At 40.3% G+C, this 15,889-nt stretch overlaps 1 long non-coding RNA gene across 1 annotated transcript in view; it reads right to left on the reverse strand.

The window, feature by feature from the left end:
- Positions 1-15,889, reverse strand: part of LOC138740339 (uncharacterized) — a 31,351-nt gene that overhangs the window by 1,558 nt on the left and 13,904 nt on the right. Inside the window, exons 4-5 of the long non-coding RNA XR_011342871.1 lie at positions 8,277-8,401; positions 6,897-7,023 (exon numbers count right to left, since the gene is read on the reverse strand). This is a non-coding gene — a long non-coding RNA (uncharacterized lncRNA). The remainder of the gene's footprint in view (positions 1-6,896; positions 7,024-8,276; positions 8,402-15,889) is intronic.

Raw genomic sequence — 15,889 nt, forward strand, 5'->3', positions numbered from 1 at the left:
TCCTCTACCGGCACCACCTACGGCTCCTAGAACGCTTCCACCAGCGTTGTCTCCGCTCCATCCTCAACATCCATTGGAGCGCTTACACCCCTAACGTCGAAGTACTCGAGATGGCAGAGGTCGACAGCATCGAGTCCACGCTGCTGAAGATCCAGCTGCGCTGGATGGGTCACGTCTCCAGAATGGAGGACCATCGCCTTCCCAAGATCGTGTTATATGGCGAGCTCTCCACTGGCCACCGTGACAGAGGTGCACCAAAGAAAAGGTACAAGGACTGCCTAAAGAAATCTCTTGGTGCCTGCCACATTGACCACCGCCAGTGGGCTGATAACGCCTCAAACCGTGCATCTTGGCGCCTCACAGTTTGGCGGGCAGCAACCTCCTTTGAAGAAGACCGCAGAGCCCACCTCACTGACAAAAGGCAAAGGAGGAAAAACCCAACACCCAACCCCAACCAACCAATTTTCCCTTGCAACCGCTGCAATCATGTCTGCCTGTTCCGCATCGGACTTGTCAGCCACAAACGAGCCTGCAGCTGACGTGGACTTTTTACCCCCTCCATAAATCTTCGTCCGCGAAGCCAAGCCAAAGAAGAAGAAGGTAAACTTTAATTTTAGAACTTCAGCTTTGTAACAGGCTCAAGAGATGGGAGAGAAAATTCTATGATATTCTGTTACCTTATAGAAGTACTTTATAAATTAGACAACTGTTGATTTCTGTATATTTGGCATCTCTGTTGTTTATTTTATGAATTTTCTGTATATATCTGTTTACTTATATATAACAATAAAATATATTTAGAAAAGAGAATTAAATTTAATATTACAACAAAAGTCAGGGAACAACAGGCTTTTGAGCCTAACATCAGTGGTGGGAACATTACACGAGAGCCTAACATCAGTGGTGGGAACATTACACGAGAGAATACTGAGAGAGAAATTTTACATGCATTTGGAAATGTATGACTGATTGCGAATAGTCATGATGGATTTCAGTGTGTGAATTCATGTTTCAAGAATTTAATGAAGATGATTGATGAGTCCAGAGCAGTAGATGAAATCTACATCAGCCATTCTCACTGGGGGCCCATAGCCACACTGGGGGCCACAGACTAGTGTCTATTGTGTCATCATTTCAGTGGAGTAAAGGTAATTACAGTTGCATGAGTGGAACTGGCCAAAGTCAATTGGAAAAGAACACTATTGTGGAACACAGCAGAGATCAGCAATGGCTGCTGAGAAATGAGAATGTGGGAATGCAGGATGTGGGAAATCTGGGGAAGCACAATTGTCTCTGATAACTACATGGTGCATCCAGCTGCAGCTCCTGACAGACTGAGTTAAGGAACAGGAGCTGGAGCTGGATGAACTCAGAATCATTTGGGATGAACTTAGAATCACTCGGGATGAACTCGGAATAATTTAGGAGGCAGAATTTGCTGAGGAAGGCAATGAGGCAGCATACAGGAGGGAGATTGAAAACTTGGATAAATGGTGCACCAACAACAACCTTGTACTCAATGTGTCACCAAAACTAAGGAGCAGATTGTTGACTTCAGGAATGAAAACTAGAGGTGTACAATCCAGTGATCTTTAGGGTATCAGAGGCGAAGAGGGTGAGCAAATTTAAGTTCTTGGGAGTTACTATCTCATAGGATCTTTCTTGGACCCAACACACTAATGGCATTATGAAGAATGCATGTCAGGGCCTCTTCTTCCTCAGGACTTTATGGAGGTTAGGTATGACACCAGTAACTCTGGCAAATTTCTACAGATGTGTGCTAACCATTTGCATCATGGTGGGGTATAGGGACATCAATACCCCTGAACATAAATCCTTGCAAAAGGTTATGGACACAGCTCAGGACACATAGGCAAAACCCTTTTGAGCATGGAGTACATTTACAGGAAATACTGCTGATGGAGAGCAGCTGCAATCATTTCTGTTCTTGCTGCTGTTATCATGAGTGGGGTGGTGGGGGGTGCTGAAACATAAGGGGCATTAAAGAGGCACAGGAATGAATGAGAGGAAAATAGAGGATTATGTCATAATATAGTATATTTTTTGGTCAGAATATATAGGTCAGCACAACCTTGATGACTGTACTGTGCTGCAATGTTCTGTATTCTATGGGAAGAAAATTGAGTACAGTCAAGATCATAAGAGAGAAGGTACATGGAAAGTTAAATGGTCTGAGGCTAGATAAGTCTCACAGACTGAATGGAATGCACTCTTAAATTCTGAAGGAGGTAACTGTAGAGATTATGGAGGCATTGGTAGTAATATCTTGCTAATAATCAATGGATTCCAGCATGGTTCTGGTGGATAGGAGGATCGTGAATGTCACTTTGCTGTTTAATAAGGGAGGAAGGAAGCAGAAAAGGAAATTGTTAACCTGACATCAGTGTTGGAAAACTGTTGGAGTTGATTGTCAAGGATAATATTATGGAGTACCTAGAGACAAACACACAACAAGGTAGGACCAAATCAGCATGGTTTCCTTAAAGGAAAATCATGTCTGACAAAACTACTTCAATTTCTGGAAGAGATCACAAGTAGAATAGACAGAGGAGATACAGTGGATGTTGTGCATCTGGACTTTCTAAAGTCCTTTGACAAGATGCCACACATGAGGCTACTTCTCAAGAGCCCATAGAATTACAAAAGGGATGCCAGCATGGGTGGAACATTGTCTGATCAGCAAGAAACAAAGAGATCCTTTTCTGGTTGGCTTCCGGTTACCCGTGGAGTTCCACAAGGGTCGGTGTTGAGCCCGCTTCTTTTTTTTTTACATTGAACACAAATTATTTGGATTATGGAATAGATGACTTTGTGGCTAAATTTGCAGATGATACCAAAATAAGTTGCAGGACAGATGGTGCTGAGGATACAAAATAAAGCTGCAGAGAGATTTGGATATACTAGGAGAATGGGCAAAGAGGAGGCAGATAAAATACAATGACAGAAATTGTATGGTCATACACTTTGGTAGAAGGAATAGATGGGTAGAGTATTCTCTAGATGGGGAAAAAAAAAATCAAAATTCTGAGTTACAAAAGGACTTGGGAGTCCTCGTGCAGTATAGCTTAAAGGTTAACCTTCAGGTTGAGTTGGTGGTGAAGAAGGCAAGTACATTGTTGACATTTATTTCTAAGGAACATGTACGAGTAGGGATGTAATACTGAAACTTTCTAAAGCAATGGTGATTGGAGAACTGTGTACAGTTTTGGGTGCCTCATTTGAAAAAAAGAGGTGCTGGCATTCGGAAGATTTACAAAAACAATACCAGGAATAAAACGATTTGCATATGATGGACATTTGTCAACTTTTGAACTGTATTGTTAGAATACAGAAGAATGAGGAGGGAGCTCATAGAAAAATGCTGAAAGACCTGGACAGAGTAGATGTGGCAGGGTTATTCCCCACAGTAGGGGAGTTCAGGACCAGACGGCAGAATTTCAGGATAAAAAGACATCAATTTAAAGCAGAGATGTGAAAAACTTACTTTAGCCAGAGGGTTGTGAGTCTGTGGAACTTGTTACAACAAGCAGCTGTTGAAATGAGTTCATTGGGTATATTTAGGCAGAGTTTGACATGTATTTGATTTGTCAGGGCGTTAAGAGTTACAGGGAGAAGGCAGAGAATTGGAGTTGCTTGGGAGGATAGATCAGCTCATAGTAGAATGGCAGAGGAGACTCAATGGGCCGATTGGCCTCCTTCTGCTCTGATATATTTACTACATTGACTCACATGCATGGAAATAAACCCTTAAGACCACTGGGTTTGTGTCGGCTATCCAATACATATTTATTCTGATCTCATGTTATGAGACCATAAGACATAGAAGTAGAAATAGGCTATTCAGCCCATTGAGTCATCTCCTCCATTTAATCATGAGCTGATCTACTTTCCCATTCAGCTCCATTGCCTGGGTGTTTCTGAATAACCATTGATGCCCTAGCTAATCTAGAAGCTTCCAATCTCTACTTTAAATACACCCAATGAACTGGCCTTCACACCTGCCCGCAACAACAAATTCCATAGATTTGCCAATCTTTGGCAAAAGAATTTCCTACTCTTCTCTGTTCTAAGTAGATGGCCCTCTTGTCCTAGATTATCCCACCATGGGATGAAACCTCTCTACATCTACTGTCCATGCCTTTCAACATTTGAAATGTTTCAATGCGACCCCACCTCATTCTCCTAAATTCCAATGAATTAAAGCCAAGAGCTGTCAAATGCTCCTCCTATGATAACCCTTTCATTCCCAGAATCATCCTTGTGAACCTCATTTGAACCCTTTCCAATGCCAACATATCTTTTTCTAAATTAAGAGCCCAAAAATCCAGCTTGGATGGAATACCTGGCTGGGTATTTGTAATGGAAGATTTAAATTGTGTTTTTTTACTTTTGCAGCCTTTGCTTCTGGAAGGCTGAGAACCTGCTTGAATTTTGAATCAGCAGACATAAGCTAAATTCCACCGAGGGGCCAGAGATGCAGTTATCTGACGAAAGGACATCTGTGTACCAAGAACATTTAATCTTCCTGCTTGTTTTGGTCACAGACTGTTAGAGGTCTAGTCTTGATGCAAAATAAACCATTGTATTCAAAGTGATAAGCTGAAAATTGTGTTATTCGATTGAAGCCTAGCATGCTAGCTTGCTCGCTTATCTTTCTTGCTGTGCTGGGAATAGGTGCTTGGGTAAGCAGTTTTTGGGTAATATAAGCCATGGTCCCGCTGCTGGGACCTCTCCGAGAGGTGAGTCAGCAAGAAGAAGAAGAACATCTAGAGTCCAGCCAACATCCCGGTCTGGGGAGGTGGAGAAGCTGCTACCGGCGCCCTGACAACCTACTACATGTGTGCAGTCGTTGCCTCGCTTTGGCAGTTGGGACCAGTCCAAGCATTGATAACTATAGTTGGGAAGGGCTTGCATATTGTAGTGTGAAATCAGCTTTTGAATTTGTAATAAACATTTGTATAAACTGAACTGCTCTCGGTGTGTGTGTCTATTTTCTTTCGGTAGCCCAAACACTGTGACCAATCTAAAATGAACAAAATGAGAGGTATAAGTTTACCCAAGACAGTATTAAAAGTCTGTGCTGACCAATTTACCAATCTATTCACGGATGTCTTCAATATCTCACTTCAGCAGGGCATGGAAAACACCTGTTTCAAATAGGCATCAATCATATTGGTGCCCAAGAAGAGGGTAGCAACCTGCCTTAATTACTATCGATAAGAAGCACTTACATCAACAACGTTTTGAAAGGCTGGTGTTGAAGTATATCAGCCTCTGATATGGATACGTTCCAGTTCATCTAACATAGTAACAGGTCTGCGGCAGATGCCATCTCACAGGCTCTACATAAAGCCCTGATATACCTGGATAGTAAAGATGTATTTATCAGGATGCTTCTTATCGACAACAGTTCAGCATTTAACACCATCATTCCCTCAAAACTGATCAGCAAACTACAATATCTCAGACCCAATGCACCACTGTGTAATTGGATCATGGATTTCCTCACCTTTAGACCACAATCAGTAACAACATCTCCTCCATAAACTCCATCAATACCGGAGCACCACAGGGATGTGTTCTTAGCCATCTTCTCTACTCACTTTACACCTAATACAGTGTGACTCAGTACAACAATAGTAATGGCCTTTATTGTCATACAGTTCCATCAGATTTGGCACCATGATGGTAGAGAGACCCCCACGGCATCCACTCTGACCCCACCATCTGCTGCAGGGTCCCGCACTCTGAGATGGAACAGCCTCCCGAATCTCCATAACAATGATACCATGGTAGTGGGTTATATAAAGAAAGGCGAGGAGTCAGCATACAGGATGGTGATTGAAAACTTTGCTGAATGGTTCACCAACAGCAACTTTGCATTCAGTGTCACCAAAACTAAGGAGCCGATTGTTGACTTCAGGAAGGGAAATCCAGAGGTCTACCATCCAGTGATCATTGGAGGTTCAGAAGTAGAGGGTGAACAAATTTAAGTTCTTGGGAGTATCTATCTCAGAGGATCTTTCCTGCACCCAACATACTAATGGCATCATGAAGAAAGCACGCCAGCGACAGGGGTACAGTGCTAATTTTTTAGGTGCCGGAGCTCACCATAAACGGTGACAAGGAGGTGTTGGAGCTGCCCTATGAGGTGCCTAGAGTGGTCTCTTGAGGTTCTGGAGCAGACCCCTGAGGTGCTGGAGTTGAACTCCGGTGAGCTCCGGCAGCACTGCACCTGTACTTCCTCAGGAATTGGCAAAGGTTTGGTATGACACCAAAAACCCTGCAACTGTTCTACAGATGTGTCGTGGAAAGTGTACTGACTGGCTGTATCATAGTCTAGTATGCAGACACCAATACTCCTGAGTGTAAAGCCCTGCAAAAGGTAGCGGACACAGCCCAAGACATAACAGGCAAAACCCTCGGCACCATCAAGAACATCTATACAAAATGCTGGTGGTGGAGAGCAGCTACAATCATCAAGGTTCCACATCACCCAGCACATACACTTTTCTCAATTCGACCATCAGGAAAGAAGTACAAATCCCTCAAGACTCACCCCCACCAGATTCAGACACAGCTGCTACCCCTCCACCATCACAATGACACAATCAAGGACTCATTTAAGGATTCTTACATTTGCATTTTTTGAATTTTTTTCTGTTTACATTCAGTTTGTTTACATTTCTTTATTTGTTCATATGTATAAGAATCTTCATGATTACAGTTTTTTTTACGCTACTAATAAGTGGCAATTCTGCCCCGCCCACAGGAAAAAATAATCACATGTATGTGATGTCATGTATGTCATTCATTCAGGTGCCTTGCTGTTTGGCGTGAGCAATCATGTATCTCCATCTATCACGATCTCTCACCCTCCAGACTGTAGTTGTTGTCTCCTCTGTAGTCCTTTGGTGAAGGCTCTCTCTTTTGGTCAAAGCTCTCTCCTTCGGTGAAGGCTCTGTCTTTAAGCTGAGACCATAGTCAATGTTGAGTTTGTAACTATATAAAGGAAAAATACAGAAGTGGTTTCCTGTTGCCTTCATCAGTTGCAGGATCCATAATGGACAGGTAACCCTGGCCATTGATTAGCAGATTCATCCACCCAGCATTTTTAGATTCACAACCATAAATTCCAATTTGTAGAATCTGCTTGTAAAAATCATCCACCATCTGCAATCCATGTCTTCACATGACCCTTATTGGGAGGCTAAAAATATACTACACCTTGCCCAAGGGTGACTTGTAGGACAATCGATAATAGGAGCACCTTACACCTTTTTTTTCTGAGCAAATGCAGAGCACCAACACTAAAAGTATGGACACTGATAATAAATCTGAAATCTGAAAGTATGTTGAAGGCCTTCATCTGAGTCTGCCAAATTTGAACAAAGGGGCTTTGCTGAAATGTTAACTGTTCTTTTTCCCATAGATATTGCGTAGTCTGATGAATTGAACATTTTCCATTTTACTGTTTTTATTTTCAGCATTTACAGTTTGCTTTATCGTTTTCATCAACACCAGAAATTTGCCTGTGCAGAGCTGCCATAACCAATATTTGGCTCCTTTCAACCAATGCCTAATCCCTGAGTCATGGGCAAATTGTAACTGTTCCTTTTTGAGAGACCCACTCTTTAATCTGGGTCAGAAGAACAGAAAATATGCTTGTGGACATGAGTTTTATACGGTCATATTTTTGACCATGGTGAATACCTGTGTCGTTCAAGTCATTAGGAACTCAGATGGCCGGGACCTGGTGGTAAGTCCATGTTCGGGGCCTCGGGTGCTCGAATTGGTGGGCAGCTGGGGTCCAGGAGAGAGACTGTGGTGGGGCATTGAAGCTCGGTTGGGCAGGCGACCGGCGTGAGGATCTGCGGACCAGTGGGTGGGCAGCCGAGTTGAGGAAGCATGTTCAGCAGTCGGGGCAGTCAAGGCTAAAAAAGGTGGTGGAGGGGTCAACTTTTACATGGGTCATACAAAAACGCACCATTTTCAAGTCAAAAAGTGGGAAGAGGGGTGTCAACTATTACATGGTATTGATGATTACATGAATATATACGGTAATTCCCTTCAGCTCTGCAGCATTTCCTCTTTGACCCTCCTGCATTTTGTCAAGGATTTAGCTTTAGTCAAGGTTTAAAAGACACAAGATATTTCATGGTATATTTTGGAAATGTTACTGTAATTCCAGTAAATCTAATAAAAGGTTTTTGTCAGCTGCAAACAAACTCTCTTTAGACTCTTTCCCCTCTTACCTTAAACTAGCCATTTTCAGCTTTTTGTTTTTGGCTGTGTTCCCTCTTTGCTCAAAGTTTATGGGTCCCCTTCCCTATGAAGCAGTCAAGTTTTGGTTTCTTCGGTACTTCTCTCCCATTGCTGACTTAAAAAACATAAAAACATTCTGTAAGGTGAGGTTAAAAGAAAACAAATAATTTACTTAAATGTGCAGAGGCTCTGGGAGAGGGGGAGGTGGGCGGTGAGGTGGGGTCGGGGGAAGTTTAGGGAGGAGGGTAGTGCCCCTGTAGATCAGCCACTACATTCATATTGTTTACATGTAGCAGAGTGCTTTCTGATGTTTCTCACCTTGTATGGTTGTCATTTCAGTTACTGAATGGACCCAGATATACAGGATATTAATACAGTGACTGATCTACACCCCCCATTGGAACAGCTGCCTTAAACTTTTGTCTTCCAGTTTTACATCTCCCATACTATCATGGGAAAACAAGTAACATGATTCATCATATCCATTCCCTCACAATATTATATACCTCTGCAAGGTCACCTCTCATCCTTTTACATTCTGTACACAGAAGTCCAAGACTTTCCTTATGACTCAACACCTACAGTTTCAGTTACATCCTTTTGAATGTTTTCTGCAACTTTCTCAATTTAATGAGATCATTCATCTACCTGGGGAACCAGAACTGCACACAGTACTCCATTGTTCTGTTTCAAGAGTGTCCTGTATAGCTCCAACATAATCAATAGATTCTGACATGTTTTAAGAGGACTGCAAAAAAATGCAAATTGTCGCCCCACTATTCAAGAAAGAGATTTGATAGAGGTTTATAAAGTTATGAAAGCTATAGACAGAGTAAATGTGAGTAGGCTCTTTCTACTTAGATTAGTAGAGATAAATACAAGAGGACTTGGCTTTAGAGTGAAAGTGGAAAGGTTTAGGGGAAACATTATGGGGAACATCTTCACTCACAGGAGTGTGGAATGAGCCGCCATCTGACGTGGTCAATAAGGGCTCACTCTTAAGCTTTAAGAAAAAAATTGTATAGATACATGGATGGGAGAGATCTGGAGGATTATGGAAGGAAAGTGGGACTAGTGGAATAATGTTTTGGCACAGACTAGAAGGGTGGAATGGCCTGATTTCAGTTCCGCAGTGTTTTATGGTTCTGTGGCTAAGGCAGAGAGGCAGCAGAAAGGAAATTATAGGACAAGATTATGGAGTGCTGGGAGGCATGACAGCAAAGGCCAAAGCCAGCATGGTTTCCTGAATTCCAATCCCAGTCAGAATCAATGTTGAAACCAAACCAATGGGGTTCATAATACATTTGGCAGAAAGTTGTGTGTGGAATTTCAAAAGGATTGATAAAATGAAAGTCAACTAAAAATTACTAGAGGAACTCAGCAGGTCAGGCGATAAAACATTTTGGATGTGAACCCTTGATCAAGGCAAATAAAGACATGGTGGCTGGTAGCCTTGCCTGTTTTTTTTTTTGTAGTTCAAAGCTGGGCAGTAATAATTGCTTTAAAAATGATCAGACGATTAGGGATTGTGTTTTTTTCATGGTTATTGCTCTCCAGTGGTTAAGCACATTTTCATGTTTCTACAATATATGGTCTGAACTGGGCTCATTATCATTGCTGTCTCTATAAACCCTGGTTTCTCCTTTTGGTAATAATTAGGCAAGAGTGGAGTGCCAGTTATCCCGCTCCTCACTACACAGGTCATTTATTATTTTCTTCCGTGTGAAGCAAATGACAGCAGCTTTTCACGTGCACTAAATTATCGCACATGGAAACTTTCCTGAAGACTAGATGAATTATTAATGGTTAGCCTGCTGGAAACAGATTTGTGCTGTGTACTAAAAAGGATTTTCAGCAAACAAATTTATAAATCATGGGCCAGGACCTCAATAAATTGCACTGTAAAAAAAAAATCCTCTGATGCAGTAACTTCAGATCTGGTTCTACTTTTCCTTGAACTTGGCTTGAAAGCTTACAACAAATCAAATCACCGGCTTGCTTGTTACTTTCCTCACATTAACACACAAGTAAACATTTTTCACTGCTCTATTTGCTTGCAATAAATATTTAACTACTTTTATAAATATTTTTGCCAAAATCCTTTGTTTAAGTCGGGAGCAGAATAATGATTCCATTAATCTATGCTGGCCAGAGAAATAGAAGCACCATTAGAGAAAGAAAGAAAGGACGATACATATATCTATTGCTGTTGTGAGATACACACTTGCTTTTGATCATCAGTCTCATAGGATATTCCAGTCATGACCAAATGAAAGCACTGTTAACAGAGAGATGGCATGGTTAGCCTAGCAATTAGCACAATGCTATCATAAGGCACTTTTAAACTGCCACACCTGGGCAGCCCTCCTGGGGCCCAGGTGCATTTAATGGGTTGAAGGTGCTCCCAGCACTTTTAACCTGCAAGAGGATCACCCCATTAAATTGCCAACCTGGGGGATCCCGCTCCCCCAATGATGCAGTGAATGACGCGCCACGCACTCATCGGATGAAATGAAGTAAAACATTTTAATCTTGCTCTTCCTGGGAAGCACATTTAAGCTACATTATACTATCCCCTTCCTGACCTGCACTGTTGAGTTCCTCCTCGACATTTGAACTTGGTGCCAACATGCTGCCCAGTGACACACACACGCAAGTGCTGATATCACCCGATTAATTGGGTCAGACATTTTTGTTTTCAAGCCGCCGGTGGACAAGACCTAAGTAAGTTTAATTGGGTTTCCTGATGACCTCTGAGGTCGTTGATTTAGGAGCATGCTCTCCAGGTCAGATCCTTTTAAGCTGCCTTGTGAGTTGAGCACTAACTGGGCCATTTTACAAGGCAGCTTGAAAGCGCCTGTAGTGTCAGTGACTCAGGTTCAAATCTAGCACTTTTACCAAGGTGTTTGTATGTTCTTCCTGTTTCCGTGCAGGTTTTCTCCGGTGGCTCTGATTCCCTCCCATGTCTCAATGATGTATGGGTTGAGTTGGTTGCTTATTCATATGGGTGTGTTTAGGTGGTGTGGGATCATGGGCTGGAAGGACCTGTTGCCATGCTGCTCCTCAGAATTAAATAAAACTCCCTTTCTTTGGCTAAAGCAGGGTTCTGCTTTCTAACAATCTCTATGACTTTTTCTACTTTCAAAATATTTTCACAAATGACCAACATCAAAATTGGTACTTCGGAGAAAAAGAAACTAAGTGGCTGGTAATCAAGAAGCAGAAAGTTGCATTTAAGCTCTGACGAAGGTAGCATTCCATTGGAGTCATGGCAAAGACATTTATGTAAATGATTTAGGCTCCAGGATCAAAACTACAATTCTAATATTTGCATCAAACATCAAATTGTGGGTGCAGTTAGCATGAATTGAGAAAATATGAAAATATGTCAATAAATGCAGAATACGTAAAAAGATGATGGATATCCCTGCAAGGAAGCTTGAGCTGTAAGTTGTTGGGGGACCAAAAAAAAACCCATATATATCTTGTAGAATAAAGTGGAGAGTCAAATTTAAAGATAGAACATAAAATCTCTCATCATTTATCTTACCTTCTGTTGCAAAGTAAAAACTAACTTGAAAAGAAGCTTGGATAAATTGTTACCATTATTCCAATCACAATACAACAAGACAATCAATACACTTGGAAAGGTGCAGAACAAAATATCCACATTAGTTATATGACACTCTGTTGTTATAACACTGGACTGTCTGCATGAGACATAATTAGGGAGGATTGCACATTCATATTTTACATTTTATACTCTTCAAAAACTGAACAATATGTTTAGCTCAGACCTCTTCTAGGCTTCCTGTGGTACTGGTTAATAATGTCTGCAAAAAGGCCTTTGTCATAAAAATCCTTCAATTACCATGTTGGTGTTATACACTTTCTTTTCTTTGGCTTGGCTTCGCGGACGAAGATTTATGGAGGGGGTAAATGTCCACGTCAGCTGCAGGCTCGTTGGTGGCTGACAAGTCCGATGCGGGACAGGCAGACACGGTTGCAGCGGCTGCAGGGTAAAATTGGTTGGTTGGGGTTGGGTGTTGGGTTTTTCCTCCTTTGCCTTTTGTCAGTGAGGTGGGCTCTGCGGTCTTCTTCAAAGGAGGTTGCTGCCCGCCAAACTGTGAGGCGCCAAGATGCACAGTTTGAGGCGATATCAGCCCACTGGCGGTGGTCAATGTGGCAGACACCAAGAGATTTCTTTAGGCAGTCCTTGTACCTTCTCTTTGGTGCACCTCTGTCACGGTGGCCAGTGGAGAGCTCGCCATATGACACGATCTTGGGAAGGCGATGGTCCTCCATTCTGGAGACGTGACCCACCCAGCGCAGCTGGATCTTCAGCAGCGTGGACTCGATGCTGTCGACCTCTGCCATCTCGAGTACTTCGACGTTAGGGATGAAAGCGCTCCAATGGATGTTGAGGATGGAGCGGAGACAACGCTGGTGGAAGCGTTCTAGGAGCCGTAGGTGATGCCGGTAGAGGACCCATGATTCGGAGCCGAACAGGAGTGTGGGTATGACAACGGCTCTGTATACGCTTATCTTTGTGAGGTTTTTCAGTTGGTTGTTTTTCCAGACTCTTTTGTGTAGTCTTCCAAAGGCGCTATTTGCCTTGGCGAGTCTGTTGTCTATCTCATTGTCGATCCTTGCATCTGATGAAATGGTGCAGCCGAGATAGGTAAACTGGTTGACCGTTTTGAGTTTTGTGTGCCCGATGGAGATGTGGGGGGGCTGGTAGTCATGGTGGGGAGCTGGCTGATGGAGGACCTCAGTTTTCTTCAGGCTGACTTCCAGGCCAAACACTTTGGCAGTTTCCGCAAAGCAGGACGTCAAGCGCTGAAGAGCTGGCTCTGAATGGGCAACTAAAGCGGCATCGTCTGCAAAGAGTAGTTCACGGACAAGTTTCTCTTGTGTCTTGGTGTGAGCTTGCAGGCCAATCCACAGACTGAATCCCACAGAATATGTCTTTTTTTTTAAACTATGGATTATTGCACTTCCTGTTATCAACACAGAATCTGACTACTTGTTTTCTTCACACAAACCTGCTGGAGAAACTCGGCAGATCACACAGTGTTCAATCTACTTGATGAAGCGCCCAAGCCTGATATATTGTTAACTGTTTACTTCCTGTGGATATTATGTGACCTGCTGAGTTTCTCCTGCATATTTGTGTATTTTACTCAAATAGTCCCAACAATATCCCTCAGTTGGCTTATTTTAACACTGATTTTGAATTGAGTCAACTCTTCCAATCAGCAATATTCCATTGTATGAATTCTGGGTTTTTTTGCCTAATTTAAAATAAACAAAAAAAAAAAGAAAATGATGGAAATGCTCAAGTGATCAGGCCATTCAGTGAGAAGAGAAACCGAGTTAACATTTCAGTTCTGACACCGATCTTCAGGTAATTAGAGAAAATGCCACAAATTGAAATTGCAGTTTTTTTGGCTTCAATTTTCATTCATATTGAACAATACACCAATGAAGCTTAACAGACAAGAAGGACATTCTAGGAACTATGAAGATCCATCAACAATATTGTGCGATTACCTCAACTTGGCTGTTTTAAAAAGTTCTTAAAATTTGGTAGTCTTAGTCCACCGTTATCAAATTTCCACATTAATTTTTCTAAACTAATTCTCAACATCTTATCTTTCCAAAGAAACTCATGTATAATTTTATTCAAATTTTGAAAAAAATGGATTGTGGTACATGAATGGGCAATGATTGAAACAAATATTGCATTCTTCTAAAAATATTCATTTTAATACAATTCACTCATCCTATTAATGTTATTGGTAAATCTTTCCATTTTTTCAGACTCTCTTCCAATTTTAAAAAAAAGGTAAATAACTTAACTTTAAAAAAATTTTAAATATTTCTATTAATTTTGTTTCCTAAATATTTAATTGCTCCATTTTGCCATTTAAATGTTATCAATATCTTTCATTGAGAGCAATCCATGTCCATCATGGGCATTATTTCACTTTTATCAACATTAACATTTTATAACCTGATACTAACCAATATATTTTTTTAATCTCTCATTCAACTTATTTAAAGATATTTCTGGTCTTGTTAAATATACTATAACATTATCAGTAAAGAAACTAATTTTATGTTCCTTATTACTGACTTAAAATCCTTTAATTTCATTGTCAGTTCCGATTACTTTTGCCAATGGCTCAATTGATAATGCAATTAAAAAGGGTGATAATGCATAACTTTGTCTAGAAGATCTTTCGTTCAAAAAGGGTTGGGAGATTTAATTATTTGTAATCACTTTTCCTTTTTCTTGACCTTATAACACCTTTATCCAATTTATAAATGTATTTGAAATATCAAAAGCATTGTGTCTCAAATAAAAAATCCTATTCTGATCGATCAAATGCTTTCTCTGCATCTAATGCTACCACTGACGCGGGAGTCTTCCTAGTTTGTTCTATATTTATCAAACTTAAACTTTTAACTATATTAACTGCTGCTTTTCTATTTTTAATAAAACCAGTTTAATCTAAATTTATTAATTTTGGCAAAAATTCCACTAATCTATTAGCTAACAATTTTGATACAATTTTATAGATTGTATTCAATAATGATATAGGTCTATATGAGGATGGCTGTAAACAATATTTCCTTTTTTTGGAATTACAGTTATCAATTCTTTTTTTTTAATCTGATAAATCATGAACCTCTTTCAATTGATCTAATAACTTCATTAATAGAGGTATTAATAGCTCCTTAAACTCTATAAAATTCAGGTGGAAAACCATCTTCACCTAGTGCATTATTATTCTGTAAAGACATTAGGGTCTCATAAACTTCTGTTCCTGAAAAAAAATTCTCAGACAATCTTAACTTTTCATCCTCCTTTAACAGAGGTAATTTTACTTGTCTCAAATAATCTCTTATTTTATTATTATCTTTCATTTATTCAGAAGGATAAAGTTTGCCATAAAAATCTTTAAAATTATCATTTATTTCCTGCATTTTATAAGTTATCTGTCCTGATAATTTCTTAGTTGCAATTATTGTTCTAGAAATTTGTTCCGTTTTTAATTGCCATGCTAAAACTTTATAAGCCATTTAACCCAACTCAGAATAGTTTTATCATGATCTTATTATATCTCTCTCTACTCTATAAGTCTGCACAACATTAAGTCTTAATTTATTCAACAATTTTCTCTTCTCATCTTTATGTACTTGAATTTCCTTCTCCAATTACATTATTTCTTCATCTAATTGAAGTACTTCTTTCATATATTCTTTCTTTATTTTTGTATTTTAAATGGAAGGTGTTTCCTTCTTTTCTTTCTTTTTTCTTACTTTTGGGTGGGAGGGGGGTTGGGAAGAAAAATATAAAAGTTTTTTGTATAATTGGATATGGATATCTGATTAATGTACTATTCATTGTTTTTTTTTTCTGTAATAATACAAAGAATTTTTTTTTTAATTTCAAAAAAAACTATACCGTGCGATTGAAACTTGTTCCTCCATCTGTGTTCATCTACTATTCTGAATGAAACACTAAAGTCTGCAAATACTGTGATTATAGTAAAAACACACCAAAATGATGAAGCAACCTATTTGGTCTTTTCAG

This window comes from Narcine bancroftii, chromosome 1, assembly GCF_036971445.1.
Source record: "Narcine bancroftii isolate sNarBan1 chromosome 1, sNarBan1.hap1, whole genome shotgun sequence".
Lineage (NCBI taxonomy): Eukaryota > Metazoa > Chordata > Chondrichthyes > Torpediniformes > Narcinidae > Narcine > Narcine bancroftii.